The 26,567-nt window shown below is 48.7% G+C and overlaps 1 pseudogene; it reads left to right on the forward strand.

The window, feature by feature from the left end:
• Nucleotides 1-23,635: 23,635 nt before the first annotated feature.
• Nucleotides 23,636-24,637, forward strand: LOC144102431 (allatostatin-A receptor pseudogene; annotated as a pseudogene).
• Nucleotides 24,638-26,567: the final 1,930 nt, after the last annotated feature.

Here is a 26,567-nt window from a genome sequence, read left to right on the forward strand (position 1 = left end):
AGAGTGAGTTCATGTGAACTTCATTGTGACTTTAAGGTGCGAAGCGCTATCACCTCACTGACTTGTTCTCCTGTCGGCAGCTACCTGCGTCTGTCACCGACATCCTTGTAGAGGTCCTTAGGCCTCGTATCCAGAAAAAAGACACGCGATTCCGCCAGGCGATACCTGTAGACCATCGCGTGGCGCAGGTTATCAGGTGAGGATGAAAATTTTATATTACTCTACGGACGAGATTATGTACTGTTGGTTTCATTTTTTTTTTCGGTTCTCATGTCTGAGACAGCAGGTCGTAACGTCTACAAAAATTGTGAAGGGCTACCATTAGAAACCGATTTCGCCCAGTTTAAGTTTTATTCTCCGTCCGTTCATTGTACCGTCCGCCCGTGAGCTCCCTTTCTCTTTCACGTATTTTCCCAGCCCTTCACAGTTTGACTAGGATATATCACGCTTACAAAGCAAACCGCCGTTTGTTCACAAAGAAAAATATCCCAATTGACATCTTGTACTCTCAGAAGCTCAGTGGAATTCATTACCATCGTAAGCTGCCACTATCAACGATTTTCATTCTTCACAATCAGCGCTTCATTCTTTCTAGAGATCTCAAGGCATTTAATGTTAATTTTTCCATTGCATTCAGCGCTGCGTGGAGGGGTGGTTTCTTGTTTTTCATTTAAGTGATGTAAAATTAAAAACAACAAACGTGTTCTCGTGAAGTTCTTTTGTTCATTTCACGTACGTTTCGTAGTAATATGTTTTTATCGAAAAATGTTTTAGGGGAATCCCCCAAAATGGAGGAGGTTTGTAATAAGGAAGTAATTACTCGATGACATATCCCCTCAATTACAGCCATACGGCTAGAAAGGAATGCTATACAGCTTTTTAAGAAACTTCGCAGTAAAAGAAAAATTCAGCCTGGGCCGAGGTTTGAACCTGGGACTACCGCTTCATCACCGGAACAGTCTCTCTACCCACTGAACCAACCGGGATGGCAACCTTATGGTAGGGCGAGAGCGAATTGATCCATAACTCGAAGTGGGAACCGTGTTGGTCAAATGTTTTAGGTGAATACCCGAATGTGGAGTGGATTTGTAATGAGAGTTGATCAATAATAAGGTAATTGATCAATAACTCGAAGCGGGAACAGTGTTGGTCAAATGTTTTAGGTGAATACCCCAAGGCGGAGTAGATTTGTAATCAGAGAGGTGATCAATAATAAGGTAATTGATCAATAACTCGAAATGGGAACAGTGTTGGTCAAACTTTTAGATGAATCCCACAACGTGGAGTAGATTTGTAATAAGAGAGTTGATCAATAATAAGGTGATTGATCAATTCGCTCTCGTCCTACCATAAGGTTGCTGTCCCGGTTGGCTCAGTGAGTAGAGAGACTGCTCCGGTGAAGCGGTGGTCCCTGGTGCTCCGGGGCTCCGAGGTGCTCCGAGGCTCGTCGCCGCGTGCTCCCTCCAAGACATCTACCGATTCGACTCCTGTGCCCCGGCAAGTCCCACCCGATCATTTCGCCTTTTTAACGTCAGTGCCCGCGGCACATGTGTCTCCCAGAGACATTATTTCGACACTTAAAAACAACATTGTTCCGGAGGACGCGGGTATAGGGCCCGTGGTCCTTCGACAGGCCACTGCGGTGGTGACGGTGATTGCGAAGGACCGGACAAGTTTAGACAACTTATGCACTGCGATAAGAACTAATGAGACCACGCGGGCCGTTATGAACGCCAGGGTGCCGGAGCGGCGTCGTCCGCACATCAGGATTTATGGCGTGGATCCTGATGTTGCTAACGACGACGTAGTTCCGCAGCTGAACGCGAGGAACCCGGGGTTAGACCTTGACCCCCGTACAACCACCAGCCGGTACACTTTCGCGCAGCGCGTCGGCGCTAAAACACATTCTTTCCCTGGCCCCGGACGCTTTCCGGCGTCTCATTGGCAGGGAGAGGGTGGCCATTGGTTGGTCTTCGGCCTTCGTGGCCGAGGACACGCACGTGCCCATGTGCACATTTTGTGCCACCTATGGGCACTCGACGAGGGCGTGTCGCTAGTCCGCCCAACCGGACAGGGTGGTCTGCACCAAGTGCGCCGGCAATCACCTCGCGGATACGAGCGCGGTCTGCGCCGGCGACGCGACGGTTGCCTGCGCTGATTGCCGGAGGGCGGGGCGCGAGGGACCTCCGCATCCTGCGGGTTCGCCGTCCTGTCCCGTGATGCGCGACAACGTTGCAAGGCTGCGCGCAAGAACACACTATGGCACATCCTAAGGCGAGACCAGCAGCGACGAGCGGATGGGCAGCTGCGCGTCTTTCATTCCTTTTCCGCAGTGTTTCGCGCCGCGTTTTGTCCTTGTCCAGGCGCGGTGCCGCCTTCTTCGCTCTTCTTTTTCTTTTCTTTTTTCTCAGCCAAGGCACACTTCTTTTCTGTCTTGTCCTTTTATTTCCTTTCAGTAAGGATTTCCTTTTTCGAGACTTACTGTCTCCTCTATTTATTTTTCATTCTTCTCTTTTCTGTTTCGTGCCTTCGCTGACTCATTTTTATCCTTCGCGCGCAGTCTGCCCGCCCGCACGTTTTTCTATGCTTTGCATTTCTTTTTATCTAATTTTCTGCCCCCTATTCTTTCTTTTCTTTTTCTCGGTGACGTTTATCCAGGTTGGCGGCGAGCGTTCCGTCCTCCTCCTGTCGCCTGCGCGCGAGCAGTATTTTTCACGTTTTACGAACTGGGAGAAGCCCTGCTCAGAGCGCAAAATATGAGACTCCGAGGCACGAAAACAGGCCGGGCGCTACTGAAAAGGATAAGGGTGGATACACAAGGTCACATGGACAGGTACCAGGACGTCTCAGACGGAATCAGGGGAATACTTAGGGTAGCTCCCCTGCCTAGGAATATGGATCCGAACCTGCACGAGGGCAGACGGAAAGCGAGAGCCGAGTATGTGAACGAGGACTGGCCAACTGGAAAGCACAGTCTATACGGGTGCGTCACTGTACCTAACCAGGAGGAAACGCACGGCCGCAGCGGTGGTGGTCAATCACAAGGGAGACCTGGGTACATGCGCAGCAGCCGGGGTTGCGGACGCAACAGAGGCTGAGGAGATCGCCATAGCCTTGGCGGTAGCTAATGGGTCTGGGGAAAACAAATCCCTAAATATAGTTACCGACTCGAAGGAGGCATGCAGAAACTACATTAGAGGGAGAATAGGCAGCGTGGCCCTAAACATACTCAGAAAGGTAAAATTCTTGGATAGAAAACACATACACAACATGATATGGATACCCGGGCTCGCAGGTATTAAGGGGAATGAGAAGGCGGACAGCTTCGCTCGCGAGTTGAGTTTCCGAGCGCGGCAACCGGACGACTTCTACACCCAGGACTGCGACGGAGGGTACGCGGAGCACCTGGGCCTATACAGGGGCATGGGATATAGGTACCCCCCGCCACACAGGGCGCTAACAAAGAAGGAGGCGACCGGGTGGCGCATGCTGCAGACGGGTGTTTTTCCCAACATACACCTACCGAACAAGATGTTTCCAACACAGTACAGAGCTACATGCCCTTGGTGCGAGGCGATGCCGACACTCTACCACATCACGTGGGAGTGTGAGCGAAACAGAACATTCCACCAACACGAACACCCGAGTGCGGAGCAATGGGAGAGCCGGCTCGTCAGCTGCGAGCTCATAGTCCAAATGACCCTGGTGCAGCACGCTTGTGAGGCAGCGCGGCTCAGCGGAGCCCTGGGATAGAGGCCCGACCTTGCGAGGACAGGACCCGGGACCGCCTGAGACGAGGACGACGCGGGCCCTGCAGCCGCGAATTCCTTAAAAGAACCGATAAAGTTTGCTTACCTTACCTTATCTCGTCCTATTTCATATTTTCTTTCATTAACTTATCATCAATTCCTTTTATTTCATGGCTTTTAATTTTCCTTTTTCTATCATTCAAATCAATTTGGACCACGGCAGGCGCGAGACGGGTGTGTTAGTGGACAGGATAAAGGGCGGGGATTTCGACTTTGCCCAAATTTCCGATCCGTACGTCCGAGAAAAGAAATGCCATCTCTACCGCAGGAGTGGCCGGTGTTTGTGGCGCCGTCGGGCCAGCGGTGTGCGATTATCGTTCGGCGGCTCCGAGTGGACGTCTTTCCGACTTACGTCTCCTCGAAGGTCGTCGCCGTTCGGTGCGCGCACCGCGGCGTCTCTTTCTTACTTGTGAGCGACCGCCCCATTCACCCATGGCTCCCGTCCTGGCGGAGGTTCGGCTGCCCTCGCGTTGGCGGCCGGTACTCCGGCGGTGGTTGCCGGTGATTTCAATGCCAAACATGAGCTCTGGGGCCGCAGGCTTGCAACGCCCGTGGCGGCGAGCTTCTCCGTTTCGCCGCGGCAGCAGACCTCCTTGTCTTGAATGACCCGGCTTCATCGCCAACCTATTCCACCGCCTACGCCGACAGTTAGATAGACGTCACCATGGCTAATTCCAGCGTCGCGCTCGCGGGTTTCACCTGGTCCGTTGCCGAGACAGAGACTCTGTCGGAGCATCGGCACATAGAGGTTCGGTTTGGGGCGGGCGACGTGCCCCGCGAAGAAATTTTAACAAACCGCGGTCTTGCTCGCGTTATTGCGGCCCTCCAAAATTCATCATTCTTTCCGGTGGTTGTCGGCGCCGATCTTCAATCAGGCAACGCTCTGGACATGATTGTTTCTAAATTTCACAAAATTTCGATCCCGAGCGTCGGCGTCACTCCTCCGCCCGCCAGGTGTCCTCCTCGGGGAGGGGGAAGGCGTCTTGATGGACTGACCACTTGGCCCTGGAGCGCAAGCGGGTGCGCGCGCTGCGCAGGCGTTACCAGCGCGCGCACGACGACTCTCTCAGAGCATTTTATAGAGCCGACTTCAACGCGGCTTTGGCGCGCTTTCGGAGCCGCGTCGGCGCTGCTAGAGAGGTGGCTGCGCGTGAGCTTGCCCGGGAGTCGACGCCACATAACCTGTTTCGTCGCCCGTTTAAACAGGCGTTCGGCCGCTTGCGCGGACCTCCCTTGCTCCCTCCGGTACTGAGGCCGGACGGAGCTCTAACAAATTCAGTATTGGAAACCGCCGGCACCCTGCTGCAACAACTCGTTCCCGGCGACGTCGAAGAGTTTGATGAGCCTGCGCACGTGGTCATGCGGGCCGTGGCGGCCCGACCTATTTTGGGTGGTCCGGAGGACGTTCTCTTCACGTTTGGCGAGGTCGAGTTGACTTTCTCCCGAGCCAAACTGGAAACGGCCTCGGGCCTCGACGGGATCACCCCCCGTATGCTACGTGCACTTTGGGCGGCGCAGCCAAATTTTTTCATGAACGTATTTAACGCGGCGCTCCGCCTTGGATAATTCCCTCGCCACTGGCGCCAGGGGAGGATCATATTTTTGCTGAAACCCGGGCGGCCGCCCGAGGTTCCCGCGTCCTACCGACCAATTGTGATCAATTTTGCCGTGGGGAACGTTTTGGAGAGGCTGCTTTTTGATCGTCTATATCATTTTCTGAGCCGTCGTGGCCTGCATCACGAGGCACAATTCGGTTTCACCAGGGGGCGGGGGGCTGTTGAGGCCCTCCACGCCCTCGTCTCAAAATTTCGACGGATGCGAGACGCTGGCCTGCACGTGCTGCTCGTGTCCATAGATTTCCAGGGGGCATTTGACAGCGTGTGGCACCCTCTGGTCCTGAGTTCTCTCTCCGACTGGGGGTGCCCGAGGAACCTCCGGTCATTTCTATCCGACCGAGAGGTGGTTTTCCGCTCCTTCGCGGGAGACGCGGTCGCGCGTCCCACCTTGGGCAGCCCGCAGCGATCCCCGCTGTCCCCCCTGCTGTGGAACGTAGTGGTGCGTAGCCTTTTGGCGGTGCCCATGCCGGAGGGCGTGTCGCTCCAGGCGTATGCGGACGACGTTGTCGTTCTGGTGCCTGGAGCCAGCCGAAAGGAGCTTGAGCTGTTGGCGGACGATGCGCTCGGCCGAGTCGCCGCGTGGGCGAGTGAGGCGAGGATTAACATCTCGCGTGACAAGACGGTGTGTATGCTCATCTCTCCTCCCAGAAGGGAGATGGGCCGCACCATGCCCGCCTGTCCTTCAGGCCTGCCGTCAAGGTGCTCGGCGTAGTCTTTGATCGCACCCTCTCGTTTATTCCTCACGCGGAGAGGCTCAAGGAGCGCGCCGAGAAGCTTTCCGCCCGCCTGGCGACTTTCCTGCGCATCAGCGGCACGCCGGCGCCGGCCCGTCTAAGGTTGCTTTACAGCCAGGTCGTGTTGCCAACACTAGAGTACGCGTCCCCCGTGTGGTGGACTAAGTGTCCACACTCGGGTCTCTGTTCTCGCCTCCTGTCTGTGCAGAGGGTCGTCGCTTCTGGTGTTGGCGGGGGCCTATTCCACAACGAGCACGAAGGCGTTGCAGATACTCCTGCATGCACCACCTTTGGCGATAGGCCTCGACAGACTCAACGCGGAGTTTGACCTCCTTCCCCTTCGGCGGGACACCGCTTTCGGGACGAGGTCCTTCCATGCTGTCGAGGTAGAGCAGCCCCTCGACGACTCCTCGCAGCATCCATCGGAGGTTGTAGCTTTTAAGGACTGTCGATTGAGCGTGCAGGCGGCGGCGGCGACGGCGTTGCTGCTGGTGCACCACGTTTATACTGACGGTGCATACACCTCCGTTTTGGCGGGATCGGCGTTTGTCGCGTTCGGTCCCCGCGGTCGACTTCGAGCGGTCGATCGGTTTCGGGTGGAGGGGGCGTCAAGCCCTTACGCTGCGGAACTGGTTGCGTTGACGAAGGCGGTCCGCTTTGCGCGGCCGCTAGCGGGGACGCACCCAGTTTAGTTTTACACAGATTCGCTTTCACTGCTCTCTGCGTTGGCAGTATACGCCACGCGCGACATCCAAATTGTTAAAATAAAATCTGATCTCTCAGCGCTTCCCCAGAACAGACCGATAAAACTCTTCCACGTCCCGAGACACGCGGGAGTGCTCGGAAGCAAAATCGCGGACATTGTTGCCTCCCGCGCAAGCTTGTCTCCTCGTGTGAGGGTCGTTTTGCGTTCCAGGGTGGCCGTTAGGAGCGCGTTTAGAGGCGTCGTCTGTGCCAGATGGGCCTCCTGGTGGCGGGAAAATAACGAGGGCACCGGAAGTTTTTCCTGGGTGCCCGACGTTCTTAACATACCTTCTACCATTCCGCCACCACGCCCCATAGTTACGCTCGCGACTGGGCATGGCCGGTTTCCTGCCTACCTACATCGTTTCTGCATTGCGTCGTCGCCTGAATTCCCGTGCGGGGCGCCTTCGGGCGACGTACGACACTATCTGACCAACTGTCTATTAACAAGTCAGGGGGTGGCCGGTCTGCCTGGTCACGATGGGGCGCAAGATTCGTCTCTATGGAGACGATGGCTGAGTGAGGCCCGCACATGCACGCTGTTGTGTACAATTGTGGCTATTGTTGGTGCTGCCATTCCGAACTATGTTCGGCGCAGCACCTAACTCCTATCTATATTTCTTTTTCTCCTATTTCTTTCTTCCCCCGACCCAGCTTATGGGCGTCGTGTTTGAGTGTTGTTTGTTGGCCTGCACGGTCGCGGCCAGCAAACTTTATTTATTTATTCATTCATTTTCCTTTCTTTTTATTATTATTATTATTATTTTTTGAGTATGGCCCGGGGGAGTGCCATTGAGGCGCCCCAATTGACCTCTGTGTTTTTCTCTTTTTTTTCATGTTGTACATTCCAATCCTTGGCCCCACATGACCCGTGGGCGTGGGGCCTTGCAGTCGTTTGTTGGCACGCAGGATCGCGGCCAACAAACCTTTTTTGAGCGTTTTTCGGGGGCGCGTCATTGAGGCGCCCCAATTACCCTGTGTTTTTGACGCACACTCCTCCTTGCGCCCATTTGGCCCGCGGGCGTGGGACCTTGGGGTTGTTTGTTGGCCTCTGGAATCGGGGCCGACACACTTCACTTTCCAGTGTCCCTTGGGGGCGTCTCACTGCGCCGCCCTGATTCTTTTGTTGTTATTATTTATTTATTTATTCGTTTAGTTTTGTTGACGTATAATCGTCGTCTGCTGGCCTCCCTTCGGTCCCTTTGCTGCTCTCCTTGAGAGCCGGCCTCAAGTGCTTTGGGAGCTTCTAGCCCCAGGCACCCTTGCTCTTCCTTTTATTCTTTCATTTCTGTTTTAATTTCCTGTTTTTCTTCTTTCTCTTTCTTTCTTTTTAAGCTTTTATTTGCTTTTCTTTCTCTTTCTTTCCTTTTATCCCGTGACATTTGTGGTTCGCAGGGGGAGACAATCAGGCCGAGTGAGGTGGACGTCTTTGATGTCCGCTCCTCTGTCGACCACATGTCACGGCTTCCGTGTGTGTGTGTGTGATTGGGAGTGTGTGTCTTTATGTAGGTTGTGTGTATGTGTTTTTTTCTTTCCCAACTGCCAGAGCAGTTTTTTCTTTTTGTTTTTGTGCACTATTCTTTTTCTTTTTCCTGTGTTTGTCTGTTTTATCTTTTTCAGATCTATCCACTCATTTTCTACCTGCCCTTTTGCCACCTTCGTCTCTACGTTTACATATTCAACCTCATTTCCTTCTTTCACTTTCTGTTTCCCTGTGTTTTTTCCTTTTCCTTCTCCCTTTTTCTTGGGCACCATCACATTCTAATAAACCATACATATTTCATGAATAAACCAGCCTACGCGGGGACTTCTTCAACCCTCTGTGCTCGCGGCGCCCTTAGGACACCGTTTTTAGTTACCTTGCCCACCATTTTATTTTTCCAGTTGTTCTTTTTGTACCAAATTAAATTTTTGGCCGAATGGGCCCAGCTCATTTTTATTTGATTGGTTTAAGCCTGGGATGCTTTGCAGGTACAGGCTACTTCTCATTCCGCTTTATTTTTGACGTTGCTTTCCTCCATTTAACTGGGAATGAGACTTCGATTGGGGCGTACGCAGTAAGCTTGCGTACGCATCTATTACTGCGTTGCGTACGCTGCGAATAGCGTAAATACGAAACATTTAGTTGCCCGTGCCGTAGCGTCCCTCTCTGCGCTGGCGTAGTGTTCCTGTATATCCTCCCGCAGGGAGCATATACAGGACTGTTTTCCTCGCGCCGCTCTTGACGCCATTCGCTGAGCGGCCGTCACGTGATGCTGCTGACGACGTTTGTTCCATTTAGAAGTGGAGAAGCCGACTTTCGAGGCGCAACGCCGGTTCCTCGCCAGCCCCAGTACCCTCTCGACTGCCATCGTGATCGTACGCTTCCGGTGCGGTTGGCTGCAGTGTGTTCCCGCCTTTTACGTGCGCTCCAGTTGTATATATTTTGATAGTGTGCAGTGACGGCAGCCTCCAACTATGACGGGGTGCAGTGCTCCAAATTGCAAGAACCGTAGCGAAAGCGGCAAAGCTTTTTACGCAGTGAACAAGCTTTGCCTAGGCTATTTAACTATTTTATTTGTTAAGGATACCCTTAAGGTTCTACTGACAAGGATGTTAACACTGGAGGAGAGGGGAACAAAAATAGCATGATATACTTCAAAACAAAATTGGATATTCAATAATTATTTTTCCTGGAGTAAAAGCATGGAGCAGTCCAAAACAAAGATATTTCAGAATGCAGTGAAGGTACATATAATTCTAGTAGGTCAAGAGAAAACACAATAGTGCTTAGGGAAAAACGAGCAAAAAACAGCACCAGAAAGAGATATTACGCATCGCTTTTCGAGATCATTGGAAACTCGTATGCCACAATTCAGCTACAGTGACTTAAGGCAGGCTTCTCTAATTTTTGGATATTAAAGAAGTACGGCATGTGATGTGTTTGGCTTTAAAAGATGACCATGGCATAGAAAAAATGCAATGGAGGGCTAGAAGTCAGGGCAACAAATGATACGTATATTTTGTGAAAGATAAGCGCGCGAGTTTGCGATATCCGTGCCTCTGGTTGGTTAGATATACTTGCGTGCAAAATGCATTGCTTTAGACTGCCAGCATTCACATCGTATGCAGCATGGTTTCACAAGCTTCGTGCAACATAGGCGGTCGCAACCCTATAGAATAATGTATTTCAATGTGGTTCTGCAAGGAGATGCATTACCGCACTTCTCCTCATCACACGACTAACGCGAGTTTTTCATTTCCAAGCATTTCTGCCCCATTAATGTCCGTACTGCGAGCTATCGCTGTCATTCCGAGATCTTTCTGTCATGCTGTTCGATATTTTCGGCAAATCAGATTATTTTCCGACGTTTTTTCAACGAAGTATGATGGGCTTAGCATCGATCTGTGAGCACTGATACAGTAAAAGGAAATAAGGATGCCCGCAATCAAGCGCCATTTGTAAGCTTTTAAAAAAAAAACCAAACTGCTATACAACGCCAGCCCCGTCATGATCCCAGCGCCTGTGCGCTCGAGGAGCTGCTTTCCCGCGCAGCTTGGAACAAAATGGCGGACCTTCGCGCAACTCTGCTCCCTGCGGGAGCATATACAGGAACACTACGCTGGCGTAAACAGTAGCGCCATCTAGTGACAAGACCTCAAAGCACATCAACGCTCGGTTGAAGAAATTTTCATTTGTGATTACTGACAACTAGGGTGAATAGATTGCGATACTTTTTTTTCCAAGAAAAACTATGGAAAACCGGAGAATATGTAAGAACTGACTAAAAGCTAGAAAACTGCTTCGTCAGGTGTCGTTGCAACGAGGAAAACACTCTGCATTTAGTTATGCCTAGGAGCTTGAAAATCGCCAAATTATCTGAAAAACAGGGGCTAGTTATCGCTTACGCCGGTACGTGATGGCAAGAGCAGGCGAAATAAAAGCGAACCGCTACCATTTGAGCGCGCTATTACGTAAGACAATCCAGCGGCTGCATGTATTTATTCCGAAGCGGGCGAGATGATGGCCGCCATGTTCTCTACGCAGCAGGTGGTGTCCGACGTTGCGTACGCTACGCTATGCTTTATAGCGGGCGGGCGTCCGCAACGCGCGGCTAGAGACGCTGCGTTCTGCGCATGCGCACTTGTTACGCGCAGCGTCGTTGCGTGCGCAGGCTCACTGCGTAAGTCCAACTGAAAGTTTCGAATGACTTATTGCTTCCTTATGTTTTTGTTGGACGGTCAGTGTCTGTGTGTGGTTTTTCTTTCGCTCTCTTATACCTGGTGCCTTAGTTTTTAGAGTATTAATGCATTTGCCTGCACTGTGAAGGTTTTTGTATTCAACATACCCTTCTAAGTAATCCCCTTGCGGGGCCTTAGGTTGTGCAAATGAATAAATAAACGCCTGAGCAGCTGTTGGTGTATCTCTCTTTAAAAAGTGCTGATTGTACTGGTAAATTTTTACTCATATATTTTGCTCTCATGGAGAATCAACAAAATATGACTACTCATGACAAAGGGAGAAAGCTCTCTTTATTTTACAGCCTATTCAATAGAAAGGTACAGACGCCGTGGAGGAGCAATACAGAAAACGTTGGTGCCACGAGCCACGAGAAAACCATCACACATATACATATAAGTAAAAAGGACGCGCATTGTCCGGCTTAAATCGTGACATACGAGCAAGTACACCCGCGAAGAGGAAGTTACCACCCTCATCCACCATCAGTAGTGTTCACGACTGCGGTAATGACATCACGAGACACGGCCTCTGGTCATCATAGCGAGGACAGATCTTGTCGCATTGTTGCGTGCAGTAACTGCGCCTGTCGACACACTAGCGGTGAAGAAAGCACACGGCTGCATTACGGATCCAGAATGTGTAACTCGGCCTCCAAAAAACCTCTCGTTTCCTGCCTCAGTTTTAAAGAGGAGTGGCGTACAGGCAGAGAAGAGCGCTGTACTGTTTTGAAATGTTCGGATGCTTTTTTACGCTGATGCTGCTCATGCATCCAAGGGTGGAACTGCGTTTTCTTCTAGTGATTGCCTGCAGGCCTGCACACAACACCTAAAGCAGACTAATTTCAACAAACAATTGCGTGCATCAGTTTTACACCGTAACACAGAAGGGATTAAGTTCCTGGTGCTCTAAATATCAGCTATGGTAATTAATAACAGAGAGAATCGTGTTAACGGTTTTGTGGCGCTTACAGGCCACGTGAAACACCTTTTGCAAGTGACTCGCTTTTACGCGACGTGAACTGTTGAGCGCAACACTTATTGTAGCAGGAAAGCCCGAGTAATAGAGGGATGGAGCAATTAGACAAGTTCTTTCGAACGCTGTGCGGAGTAAAGAAGCGATGCGCTTTAACCAACGGCCTATCTCAGCGCCTGCCTGCTCTGTTAAGGGTTACGACCGACAGCTGAGAAGCGTAAAAATGAAGCACGATGGATTACCCAAAAAAAATTAATGTGCATTAGCTAAGCTAATCCAGGATATACAAAGCGAAGATGTCGGCGTTCACTGTGTTCATTGGCGTTGGCGTTGACAATGTTCTAGACGGCCATGGCTTTAACGAAAGGAAGGACGCATAACTGGCTTTCTGGATGTGCGGACGCCTCATTCGTGCTTTGATACATGTGACGGTGGTGAGAGAGAGAGATGTGACCTGAATGCATTAGCGCTGACAGCGTTGTGGCTGACATGCGGCACTGCAGCAATAGCTATGCCGCAGCCTTCATTTCGTGATCAATCACTCGCGATCAATCATTAACTGCATGCTACCCCACAGGGTGGTAGGGAGGGCGTGCTGCCTATCCAGCGTGCGGAACGGAAAGCAGGCCTTTTCAGTTGGACACGAAGGCTAAGTACATGAAACCGAGATTGAGGTCTCCACGGACCCACGGATACGGTTGAGCGCCTTTCCTTTGTGAAAATGAACGGCCTTTGGAAAGTTGTCAACGCCAATGAAATCTATAAACGCCGTCGGCTCACTTCTTTTGTTAGTTTTTTGAGGAAAGGAAATGGCACAGTATCCGTCTCACATATCTCAGTGGACACCCGAACCGCGCCGTAAAGGAAGGAATAAAGGAGGGAGAGAAAGAAGGAAAAACTAAACATTGAAAGTTGGATTTTGAGGAAAGGCGCGGCGCAGCGCAGCCGCGGAACACCTGTGGCTCGGTGCTACTAGTGGCGCATGCGCAGTAATGATTAGGAGCGAGAGAGAGTGAAAAGATGGAGGACGCTTAAGCTTGGCCTTTAAGAACAAGACGCGACAGCGTGTTGCAGCATTTCCAAGCAATTCACGGAACGCCATCGTCCTTGGTGCGACCCCTTGCCCGGAGAATTAAAGAAAGGAAACATATTTTGGTGGAGACATGAACCGCGCCGTAAGGCAAGGAAAATGAAAATACAATTTTTTAAGGAAACCAAAGGACGCCTGTTTCAAAATTCTCGCTGGAATCCCGTACCGCGCCTTAAGGGAAAGAAAATTTCTTCCCTTACGGCGCGGTTCATGTGTCCACCGAGAGGCGCCATTTTTACTCGCAGCCAAAGACACCAACGACACCGGCTTTACTGCGACACGAGCTCCATAACGCTGTCGCGTTGATATCGACGCCGAGGCGCGCGTTGTGACGTTGTGTCTCCTCGGAGCATCGCCTCGGAGAAAATGCAAGTTCGCGGCCAGTAAACCTTTCGCTTAAAAAAAAAACACTGTACAATGCAAAAGGGCAGCAACATTAAAAAAAAACATTTTGTGACGTCGAGGAGGACGCGAAGACAGGGACAAAGTGTCGCTCATGATTAGGTAGAGGTCTTTATTTCCTCCTTTGTTGCAATTGCACTCACCACATTGGCTGGTGTCACTTTATTTGAAGGAGTCCTTTCCTGTTGTTATTTTGGTTTATGGGGGTTTAACGTCCCAAAGCGGCTCACGCTATGAGGGACGCCGTAGTGAAGATATCCGGAAACTTCCACCACCTCGGGTACTTTAACGTGCGCTGACATCGCACAGTACACGGGCCTCTTGAATTTCTCCTCCATCGAAATTCTACCGCCGCGGCCGGAATTGAACCCGCGTCTTTCGGGTAAGCAGCCAAGCTCCATAACCACTCAGCCATCGCAGTGCCGAAGCGGATATTCAATCGCTTTCATTTGAATATGTCTCGATTGGATATGCGTGCGACGCTTTTGGGATAGCACTGTGTTGTCTATTACGGATGTTGGTGGTTGACTTTGACGTCTTTTTGAAGAGCAGTCACTTTCGGGCCCTTGCATTCTTCTTCAAACATTGGCAACGCTGTCTGCGTGTTGATACCTGAAGGTGAGTAGTGTCCATTTGCTTTCTTGCTTCGGCTTTGTAGGCGGCTTGTTGTTCACAGTGTGCTCGATAGTTTCCTGACTTTGCTTGAAAATATGGCTGGGACAGCAGAATGGATTATGCCTTGTTCCGAATGTGGTTCATTAAGAAAATAAACGGTTCGATATATGCGTAGTTTCCGTTATGATCATATGTGTATTACGCAGGCTGTCTGAACAGAAAATGACCAGAATTTAAAGAAAGACCGCGTTCTTCAGAAATGAATTCGTGGTTTAGGTGGCTTAATTAACGTCCCAAAGTGGCTAAGGCTATTCGGGACCCTGTAGTGAAGGGCATGGGAAATTTCGACAATGTGGTGTACTTTAACGTTCACTGACATCGCACAGCACACGGGACTCTGAATATCGCCTCCATCGAAATTCGACCACCGCGGTCGGTACCGAACCCGCGTATTTCGTGTCAGCAGCCGAGAGCCATAACCACTGAGCCACCGCTGCGGCCGCAGAAATAGATTCTAGGGGAAGTTCTAGAGGGTTATGTTAACTATCGGTTAGTTTTTTTTCCGCTTTGCGTGCTATAATTTTGTTTTCATTTCTCCACGATCATTTCAGAAAAGCGTGGCTTGGAACTCCCAAGTCTGCATTAGAAAGCTGCCGAAGCACCTTCAAATTTGTTCGACCCAAGGGCCTTTGAGAGGTAGATAAAGGTAGCCGTTTTTTTTTTTGCGGCGCCGATATTTCAAAAACACCTGTCGACAACGTGTTCCGTGTTCCAAATACGCCATGAATGCCTCGCTCTCTTACGCGAATTAAGAAAGCGCTGTCTGCTTCGTGCCTTTGCTCTGACTTTTGTTTTGAGATGACCGCGGGCTGCTGAAAAACCCGCCGACAACGCGACCTTCCCAGCCGCTCTTCTTCAAGTGTCTGAAAGAACCTTTCGTTCAAATTAAGTATGACAAAACGAAAACAAAATCATTAGGTAGGTATGAGCTTGTCTCGGATATCTGTCTCGCTATCCGATTGTGCCGAACAGTTTGTCGTCTGCAATACCATCAAAGGCTATGCGAATAAAAGTCGAGACGAAAGCAGTAGACACGACAGGACGATCGCAAACTAACAACTAGCTGCATTAATTATCGTGCAGGCGAGCATGAACGCGCGTTAGGAGATAAGGAAAGTAACACGAATTTCACCAAATATTGCCGGAAATGCCAATGCGTGCCGCGACTGAATGATATAAAGATTCTTGGCCAGGGTAGCAACACCGTGGCGCGCAAAATTATGGAATCCTTTTTGATTAAGAATTAGAACAATTGCGTCAGCGATAAATCTCTCGTCTTGTACAGAAGGGAGTCAGCCTTGTTGAAATCTATATTGCAGGGCATTATGGTGCTACAACTTTTAGCAGAAATTCTGTGGGTGTATCCGCCGCGCATGCGCCTACACGTCTTTTATTTAGAGGCGTAATCTTAGGAATAAACTAGTCGTTGCTTCCCACTCGTCCTGTCGTCTCTTCTGTCTTCGTCGTTTTTTTTATGCGCATAAACTTTGATGGCATTACAAGTATCAAGCCAACTAGCCCGACAACAACTCTTGGTGAAGGATATCGTCTACAAAAATTCAGTTCTGTTTCCACGCTGTGCCGATGAGCGCGAGTTTGTGAGATCGACTAATTGATTAGTATCGGGCCACAAGTAACCCTTGCGGAGTTTTAGTGCCTAGTGGAAGCATGCCCTTTTAAAGTGAACAGAAGGCGAACAATCTCCTAGACTTACGAGCTGCAGGTGGCTGCAAGAAGGAGGTTCAGCAAGTGTGACATTGGAGAGAAAAGCAACATAAACGTAACAATGAGGAATTACTTGACAGAAAAATATGCCAGCTTCACCAGCACGCTGCGCGGGAAGGGACCATCCGCAAAAAGCCCAGCACTGATATTTTGGCTTTCACGGCTGAAAAACCTAATGCCCGCATGCGTGATGTGACTGGTGAGGTCTGCAGTGTGAAGAATTTTGAAGAAGGCTCCACTCCATCCCTGTCACCTCTTGCTGCACCAGAAGTAAATAGGCACCGACTTTTTATGCTGGCTTGACTCCGCTGATATTGAGGAGGACTGCGGAAATACTGGGCTTTTTAGTCATGGTGCTGCGGACCGATTGACTCGACTTTTACAGACACGACCTGCTCAACATTCATTATGCGCATTACTGGGGTGACACGAAGCTACATTGGGTGGCACCAAAAAAACTCCATATCCAATGGTCAATTGATGTCTGGTGTGGAACATGGGGCCTTTGAAGTGAGTGTAATTAGGAAGGTATTTTTTGGCCATACGCTCTGAGCGCGCCGGTAGTTCAGCACTATATGGTGGACCGGCTCACAGCAGCAGTCTTGCCCTGATGGCTTGAAGGAACCTTCAAGAACAAGTGAGCGGGTTGACCGGGACCAGAGGCATGCCTGGAAGGTCGACTTACTGGACACTTCCGGAAGTGTTCTTGAAGAAAGACAAGACTTCGTTGGTTTCATAAAATGCTTCACGAGTCAGGAGGGCTGACTCCTGAGTTAAGGACTCCTGTCGATTGCGCTAAATTCTGAACCCATCAGATGGTCTGACATTGATCCTCGAGACCATTGCTGGTCATGGCTGCCTCCCACTGCTCGCATGAAAGCCAAGATTATTTAAAGGTGCCCAGAGCTGCATTAAGTTGAGTGGAGTCGAGGTGATGAATGCTACAGGTGGGATTAGCCTTGCCTATTATGCGGGCAATTGCTCCACCGTCGCGCCACTTCTATGTTAATAATGTCCAAAAACCTGTCGTAACTACCCCACTATGCGCGCACTCTATTGTAAGAACACATTGTCCACTTCCGCAGTCACTGTCTATGCACACAATAACTCCACACAGTCCACACCCCAGTCAACTCCAGAAGTCACCATCTATGCACATATTCAGTCACAGTAGAACATAGTCCATTGCAGTGCTACAATTCATACACACATTCACTCACAGTATAACATAGTCCACTCCAGAAGACACCATCTACGCACACATTCAATCACAGTAGACCATAGTCCATTCCTGCTGTCACCATTTAGAAACAAGATCAGTGGCCAGCAGAAATGTTAAAGGAAGGCGTGTAGCCTCCGTTCTGCATGTCTGGTTCCCACTCGGGTAGACAATGTCCTGAACTGTGCTGTGAAGGGTTCCTGGCTTCTTGAAGGAAGCGAACATCACACACCTTTCCGCGCTGTGCTCTGAGAAGTATATAATATAATGTTCGATATCTCCGCACACACCTCATAAAGAACATAGCGGATACGATGCCATGCCCGTCTTATGCATCCAGGCAGGAGTGCGAGCAGAGGCCTAGCGAATTCGTAGTAGTAGAGTCGCCTGGGATCTTTTCAGTCCCCTGGTCACACATTTCTTATGGGGCGCAATCCACAGGGTACCGAAATGATCGAGCGCCGTTTTCGTGTACACAATAGTTCCATCTTGAGCTACTCTTTTTGATAGATTTTTTGACAGAGCTTTATGGGTGATACTGTCTGCCACTTGACTGCCTCCGACTTCTATGTGAGAGAGCGCCTATAGGAAATATAGAGTAAAGCCTTTGCTGTGCAGATACTGCACCAAGCGCAGAGAGCTTGTAGACATGGCATCAGTAGAGAATCCGCGCTTTAACATCTGAAGGGCAGATTTTGAGTCAGGATGACAACAGGTCGAGCCGGAGGAGACCGCCTCAATAGCAACACTTTCGGCCATTGTGGAGGATACGACAGCAGTAACGCGTACAGACTATTTACAGTCTAAATAAGGAATCGAAAAAGCCGCTGCGCTACCTTGTTTGACTGTCCATAGAACCATCAGTGATAATCTGAAGATATCTTTCATACTCGTTTGCAAACGTTCAAGTACGAGCGAATGCGTTGCTGCCAATTGAGAGCTGCGCTTTGCGCTCATATGGGGAATTGTGACCTTGCTGTTGAGGGTCGGAAACGACCAGGGGGGTTTCAACCATTTTCTTTGCCTTCGAATATTAAGGCCTAAAGAACTAAGAGTATTAAGTGCCAAGTAGGTAGGGGTTTGGTGCAATAAACTTCAGTTGCAAGTTGGCGCCCGTCCTGTTGTGTTCGTGCCTCTTTTTCTTTGTCGTTTTAGCGCCGTCCTAACTTCTTTCAAGATATGAACCAACTAGCCCAAATCAAAGTACTTCTTGAGCCAAGTAGGACTCGTGTCATATCTCTTGCAGAGCCGCTGGAGAAGGGATTGCCTAGCTATCGTCTGTCCTAGGCGGCCAAGATACATTAGTAGTCTTTAAAGAAGCGACAAGGCTAAGAGGTTTCGATAGAGACTCATGAAGTACTGCCTTGTTCGCAGCCGCCTGAGGAACTCGGATGGCCCTTAGGCGCATTTTGCGGACAACTTAGAGACGTCAAAGCCGTGATGTTGAGGGGGAATTAAAGGTAATTGATACATTATGCGACTGACCACCAGCGCTTCATGAAGTTTGACCTTTGAGGAAGGGTGGTTTCTCCATTGCTCACTTGCAATTCTATGGATCACATTGAGACGCGAAGATAGAGATGAAACAATTGCGTCGACAGCTTTTCGCCATTGTAGACGGGACTCAATAATGACGCCCAAGAATTGCGTGTGGTTGAGTTGGCGTAAGCAATAGTGACCGAGGTCTATCTTCAACCCCGTTTGACGGCTTTCTGCGCCACAAAATTGAACAAAGCTGGATTTTTTCTACTGATAGAGACAATCCCACACCACTTCAAGGTATGCTTGTACCGAAAGTAGAGCCTCTCGAGCTATCAGGACTAATCACTCGTGTTGGTAGCCAGAAATCCAAATACAGAAGTCAGCACATATTGGCATACGCACTTGCCAGCAATTCTTTTGCAATGAATCGGGAAAGCAGGCCATTACGACGGTAAAGAGCGTGGGGGAAAGAACATTTCCTTGAGGCACACCTCGTGACAGAGCCCTTTCGGGTACTATCACCAGGTGTGCCTCAAGGAACTGTTCTTTCCCACGCCCTTTAACGTCGTATTGATTGGCCTTTGTCACAAGTCCAGACTTGCCCGTGCTCGCCTTTCACGCGGAAAACACTGCCAAAGAAATATTATGTGTAATCGTTGTCGGTATCAGGCCTTGTTCGAAGCTATCTTTCGACGTGAAAAAGCCGCGCATCATGAAATTAAAAATTTACTATTCATGAGATCACGCAGTAAAAACGAAAAAAATTGCTGGTGCTTGTTTGTAACGTGGGGTGATGCGCATTTCACGTGTCATTAACCCGGCTCAATTCAGGAGTATTAGCGGTGAACGAGAAATCTCAGCCAAACTTTGAGACCTGGCCCAGTGGCGTAGGTGTTGCCGTATGTTACATCACATAGCCGTACGTTATATCGCATATTAGGCCATATTGCATCTGTATCATATCTTGTGTGGAGCGCGTTGCCGCTCAGACGCTGATATCGCGTTTTGCACTTACTGAAATCGCGATTGCTTGCACCTGGCAAGCGAGATGATGTAGAGGGCTCGGAAGCCAAGTGGTCTACCGTCTACACGTGAGTAGCCGCTGCAAGTGAAGACAACGCTTAGTTGTTCTGTTCATTACCCGCGCTAGCCACTCAATCATGCAAGTGGTAACAGTCACACTTGAACAACCGCTACAAGTGAAGACTGCGCTTACTTGTTTTCTAGATTTCCCGCGCTAGTCACTCGAACAGCCAATTGGTCTACCGTCAGATGTGCACAACCGCTGCAAGTAAAGACTGCGATGAGTTGTTCTCTACATTACCCGCGCTGGTCACTCGAGCAGTCAAGTGGTCTACCGTCACACGAGAACAACCGCTGCAAGTGTGACTGCGCATAGTTGTTCTCTACATTACCTTCGCTAGTCACTCGAGTAGCCAAGTGGCCTACCGTCACACGTGAACGACCGCTGCAAGTATAGACTGCGCTTAGTTGTTTTCTACATTACCCAAGCTATTCACTCGAGCATCCAACTGGTCTACTGTCAGATGTGAACAACCGCTGCAAGTAAAGACTGCGCTGAGTTGTTCTCTACATTACCCGCGGTAGTCACTCGAGCAGCCAAGCTGTCTAACGTCATACATGAACAACCGCTGCAAGTGTGACTGCGCATAGTTGTTCTCTACATTACCCGCGCTAGTCACTCGAGTTGCCAAGTGGCCTACCGTCACACGTGAACGACCGCTGCAAGTGAAGACTGCGCTTAGTTGTTCTCTACATTACCCACGCTATTCACTCGAGCATGCAACTGGTCTACTGTCAGATGTGAACAACCGCTGCAAGTAAAGACTGCGCTGAGTTGTTCTCTACATTACCCGCGGTAGTCACTCGAGCAGCCAAGCTGTCTAACGTCATACATGAACAACCGCTGCAAGTGTGACTGCGCATAGTTGTTCTCTACATTACCTTCGCTAGTCACTCGAGTAGCCAAGTGGCCTACCGTCACACGTGAACGACCACTGCAAGTATAGACTGCGCTTAGTTGTTTTCTACATTACCCACGCTATTTACTCGAGCATCCAACTTGTCTACTGTCAGATGTGAACAACCGCTGCAAGTAAAGACTGCGCTGAGTTGTTCTCTACATTACCCGCGGTAGTCACTCGAGCAGCCAAGCTGTCTAACGTCATACATGAACAACCGCTGCAAGTGTGACTGCGCATAGTTGTTCTCTACATTACCCGCGATAGTCACTCGAGTAGCCAAGTGGCCTACCGTCACACGTGAACGACCGCTGCAAGTGAAGACTGCGCTTAGTTGTTCTCTACATTACCCACGCTATTCACTCGAGCATGCAACTGGTCTACTGTCAGATGTGAACAACCGCTGCAAGTAAAGACTGCGCTGAGTTGTTCTCTACATTACCCGCGGTAGTCACTGGAGTAGCCAAGTGGCCTACCGTCACACGTGAACGACCGCTGCAAGTATAGACTGCGCTTAGTTGTTTTCTACAGTACCCGCGGTTGGCACTCGAGCAGCCAAGAGGTATACCGTCACACGTGAACAACAGCTGCAAGTTAAGACTTCGCTTAGTTGTTCTCTACATTACCCGCACTAGTCACTCGAGCAGCCAACTGGTGTACCGTCAGATGTGAACAACAGCTGCAAGTGAAGAAATCGCTTAGTTGTTCTCTACATTACCCGCGCTAGTCACTCGAGCAAAATGAGAAGTCTCGGTCCCATGGAAGTCTTCAGACGGACACGCTTTGCAATTTGACACAAAACGAAGATTTCTGTGTCAAGTTCTATCCTTGCAGAATTGGTGTGTAGTGTAAAAACTTGCCAGTGTCGAAGAGAATATATAAAAGGACCCGTCGACACCCCGTATGCTCAGTGTCTTCAAAAGCGCGCTTTTTCATTCGCTGCTGGCGATCGTTCCTTCAGAAACTGCATAAAGGTAGTCACTGCAGTAAAATAGTTAGAACTTTATGTTATAGTTAATAGAACGCAAGCAAAAGTAAATAGCATACCAATCTCTACTGCAGTGTATTTATTCGTAATTGTCGATTGCTTGTGTATTCTGCTGCACATCATCGGATTTGGTTAATGCTGCTCTTCAATTTATTCTTCAGAATGAACTAATTGCGACTTCCGTGTAAAGAACAGAATTTTGCATTTATTTATGAACTTATTTTTATTCTGAAAGGGTACCCCACGCTTGACATTATATAAGAGGTGCAGATAACAACGGCAAAAACATACATTATACATGGTTACATTGACGGAGAATCGTTTTGACATATTAATGTGATTCGTGGATGACGGATATGAAAAATTGAAGACTGATAATTGTCGCCGGATCAGACGGAAGGCTTTCCCGCTATGCAAGAAAAGCGATTGCGGGAATGTTGTGGTTTGGACACGTTGTGGGTAAGCAGCATTAGGTTGCATATGGCTGGAAATGCCACGAGCGCATGCAGGATTTCTTTAGGTACGGGAATATTTTGCGAAAACCTTGAAATAAACAAACACTTGCTATGTTGCTAAGCAAGATGAGTGCAGCTGTATGTAATGGGCACTTTAATCCTGATATGATGGAAATATAATGGTAAGATTAGATGAATCACACAGCACAATGCTTGACTGACTCAATGGTACTGACCAGGTTAGTTTTGTTGGGATCCTGCACGGAGTTAGCATATACGATTTATGGTCAGCCGAAGGTCTTTGAGGTCAGTTATTTAATTAAAGTAAGACTGTGGCGAACCTAGCCAAGATCATTATTTGCGCAGTTATTTGGCAGCCGTGGTCGGAAAGTTAGATCGCGGGAATCATGGGTGCATACAATGATGTTTAGAGACAAATGCCATATTTGGAAAGACGGAAGCATCAAGCAAAGAAAACCGTTGGTTTCCTTCTCCTCACAAAGCCTTTGTGCGAGGGAAAGCCAGTGCTGTTGTGTGTTAACGGCAAACGATGACACTCAGTGGGGACATCAAATGAACAGTAGATAAATGTTAGTTTACGCCTTGAATAGTTTGAGACTGCTGGAGTGTAACCGGAGAACCATTTACGAAGCGTGTTTCAGTTTTCAACAATGGGACGGCCGCCACGGTATCTGCTTGCTAACCGCATAGTATTCGAAGGTTACTTTCTTAAGTACCGTCGACGTGACGTCGGGTCTTCAGGGCCGACTTTATACACAGCTTACAGATGGTGCGACGTTTCGCTGTAAAAAGCTAATTTCATCCATCAACGTAATTATAACATATCCGTTCACATTTCAAATATGAAATTATTGATGTATCGGAGTATTTTGTGACCCCCAAGAGTTCGTTATATCAGCATTCGAATGTGATAATAATAATAATAGGTTTTTTGGGGAAAGGAAATGGCGCAGTATCTGTCTCATATATCGTTGGACGCCTGAACCGTGCCTTAAGGGAAGGGATAAGAGAGGGAGTGAAAGAAGAAAGGAAGAATTAGGTGCCGTAGTGGAGGGCTCCGGAATAATTTCGACCACCTGGGGATCTTTAACGTGCACTAACATCGCTAAGTTTTGATTTTTTATGTTTCCCAATCGAAGTGATTGGTGTCCTGTTCGGCATTTTGAATAATACTTGTTTTCGTGTAATATGTGTTTTCTTGAACAAAGGACTGTTTCGCATAAACAATACCCGACTCTCTACGCGATGATTTGAGTTTTGCCCGCGTGTCTGATATCTCACATAACAGCTCACTGTATTCATATTTTTGTATTTTACAGATAACGCTGTGGACCATGCAAATCTCACAGGCGCAGAACGCTGCCGCAGGTACCGCTCTGATGGCAAGTTGCAACGGCACCGGGGACCAGTGCAAGCAATGGGGGGACTACAGCACATCCGTGGATTTGTTGCTGAGCCAAGAGAACGGGATTGTCGGTTACGAGTACCGAGGTGACAGGGTGCTGGGAATTGTTGTGTCTATCTTTTTCGGCATCATTCTCATCGTGGGATTAGTCGGTAACGCCCTCGTCGTCCTCGTCGTGCTTTGCAACCGTCAAATGCGTTCCACCACCAACATCCTCATCATGAACCTCGCCGTGGCCGACCTTCTGTTCATCGTCGTCTGCGTCCCTTTCAGAGGGTGTTACTACGTGCTCAGCTACTGGCCCTTCGGAGACGCCTGGTGTCGGATCGTTGAGTACTTTGTCATCGTCTGCGCCTCCGCCAGCATCTACACCTTGGTCCTCATGTCTCTGGACAGGTTCCTGGGGGTCGTCTACCCTCTCCGCTCTATGTCAATACGGAGGCCGGCGAATGGCTTTCGATGCATACTGCTGACGTGGACCATCATATTAGTGGCCTGCGTTCCTGTGCTTTTTTCCCACGGCATGGTGAACGTCGATAATCTACACTCCTTCTGCAACTACTTCACTCCCTACGCTGGTTATAACATAGCCGCATTCGGAGTGTCCCTCTGCATGTTGGACTTTGTGGTACCACTGGCTTTGATCTTTGCCTTGTACGCACTCATGCTGAAGCGACTCTGGCTCGCAGTACCTCCCGGTGGTAGGGTGACTGCTGGATGCACCCGTGCAAAGAGACGTGTCACAAAAATGGTCTTTGTGGTCGCGCTGGTCTTCGCTGTCTGCTGGTGCCCCGTCCACGTGGTGCTATTCCTCAAAAGTGTCGGCCTGTACGGAAAACGTATGGACACTCCGCACGTTGTGATGCAAATCGCGTCGCAAGTTATTGCGTACACAAACTCATGCGTGAACCCGTTTTTGTACGCGTTTCTCTCAGACAGCTTCCGCAAGGGTTTTTGTAATGTGTTCTCCTGCTTCCGCAAGACTTCCTCTGACATCGCTCACGCCTATAATAAACGCCGCGCAACTTCACGAGTGCTGAACGCCGTGAATGGCAAGGAGCTTGTGAACGAAGAGGTAGTGCTGGAAATGGATTGAGTTTCAGCAATTTCTTTCATGGGTGCAGCTTGAAGAGAAATAGCGATTTAGACGAGGCTAAGCCAGCTCAGTGAACGGTGGATATTTTCTTGGGATCACAACAAGCACAAAAGACGAGCAATTGTCGAGGACAATTTTTATAAAAAATACATGCGAGGACGCCTTACTCGTGAATGCGAAGGAAAAGTACGCTATGAATTGAAATGAAAAAAGAAGAGTTACTGAAAGTGAAAATAACTGTCAGCACTTTGAAATGACAGTTTTGCAGTCTTAAATATTGTGTCCATTGCCACTGCCACAGGTTTCCAATAAACTTTTTGACTTATAAATAAATTCCGTCATGGCGCTAGGAACTGGACAGAAAGTTTCACTGCAGTGGAAATAGGCCGGCTTCGGATCCCCTGCTCCTTATTGCCTATGGGGTCATTTCGTAACTTTTCCTAATGAAGATATTGATTTGCCTGTGCGAATATTGACACTGCCTGCTAAGAATCTTTCATTCAAAGTAACACGCGACACGGAGCGGTCAGAAAGCGCATGTGCAGAAATAGCGCTCTGCTTCGACATCAGGTATAAAAGTTGCACATGTTTTTCTAATCAAGGGAATTGGTGCAGTGTTACGCTTTTCCACAATGTCTGAGAAATGCTACTCATCGCCACGGTGGCCACTTATATCAAGCAATGGTTTCATGCTGAGACTTCATTTCGGTCATGCGCTGCGCAGGACCGCATTCTCGCTGAAAGGCCTTCAACACCTGGACGCCAATCACGGAGTCCACATCGAGCACTACAAGACTGGTGATCAGATTTCTCCGTGAGGAATCTTTGACGACAGGGTCAAAAGTAGAGTAAATAAATTTCCGTGTGTATTCAGCGCGCAGAGAAAGAGAAACAACATTGACACTGACAAGAAGAGGTCCGATCACCAAATAAACATAAGAGATTTTAATTGTGAGTCCAATGTCTTTCGTTATTCATTTTTTAATTCCAAACTCTGTCAGCGAATGCAACCTACTTTCACAGAAAATTGCTGAATGTCACTGTAAAATATTGTTTCAGGCTTTATTGTCAGATGTGTAGGTGCTTGCACGGTGCCTTCGTTCAATTTGCTCGTTCATGCCTTTTAATTTTTTTCTTGTTTGTTATTGTGGCGCAATTCTGTTCTTTTCTCGTCATTTTTTTTTTCTTTCTCACACAACGGCCTCTCGCAAACAATATGTACATGCCTCCCTGAAATAATGCCTTCGGTCACTGTAGGTATTTTATATAAATAAATAAAAATAAATAAATAAATGAAAACCAACGTATTGCGCTAAATGAATTTTAAACACGGCGCTATTTAGCGACCCTGTTTTTCGGCCATTGCTTTCTTAGATGTTGTCTTAACGTATGCAAATGATCCTCTCATTATGTGTTAAGCCTGTAATCCCGAGAAATTGAAAGTGCCGCATGAAAGTTACCAACTTCAATCATATTTAAGAATTGATGGTCCCATCATTACGGAAATGTTAACTTGAACATTTGTTAATGAGCCGAACATAATTTTTTTGTAATCTTGATGATTTCCTTTATTCTAAGGAGTATAAAACTGCACATACAAGCGCAGGCGCACGAGTTAAATTGAAAGCAAAATTCAAAAACTGCTGCATTACTTTTAAGTGCACCGTTACGATCACATATCTTTTAGGGTTTTTTGCGATTAGCCTTACCTACGGAGTGCATTTTTCTAGTGAGCAAGCCTCTCGCATCTCGCGCAGGTGGCGCTGACCTACCTTTAATAAGTACGTTAGAAAACACAGTTTCCGCAATTCTGCAAACCATTTGCGTCATTCTGGGAGCCCAGGTGAAAATTATTCGTAGTTCTGAACTCTAATCAACAAGTGATACGCTGCACTTTTCAGGGCCAACTACAAAGCGGTGGCCCTTTAAA

The sequence above is a fragment of the Amblyomma americanum genome, chromosome 8 (assembly GCF_052857255.1).
Source record: "Amblyomma americanum isolate KBUSLIRL-KWMA chromosome 8, ASM5285725v1, whole genome shotgun sequence".
Taxonomy (NCBI): domain Eukaryota; kingdom Metazoa; phylum Arthropoda; class Arachnida; order Ixodida; family Ixodidae; genus Amblyomma; species Amblyomma americanum.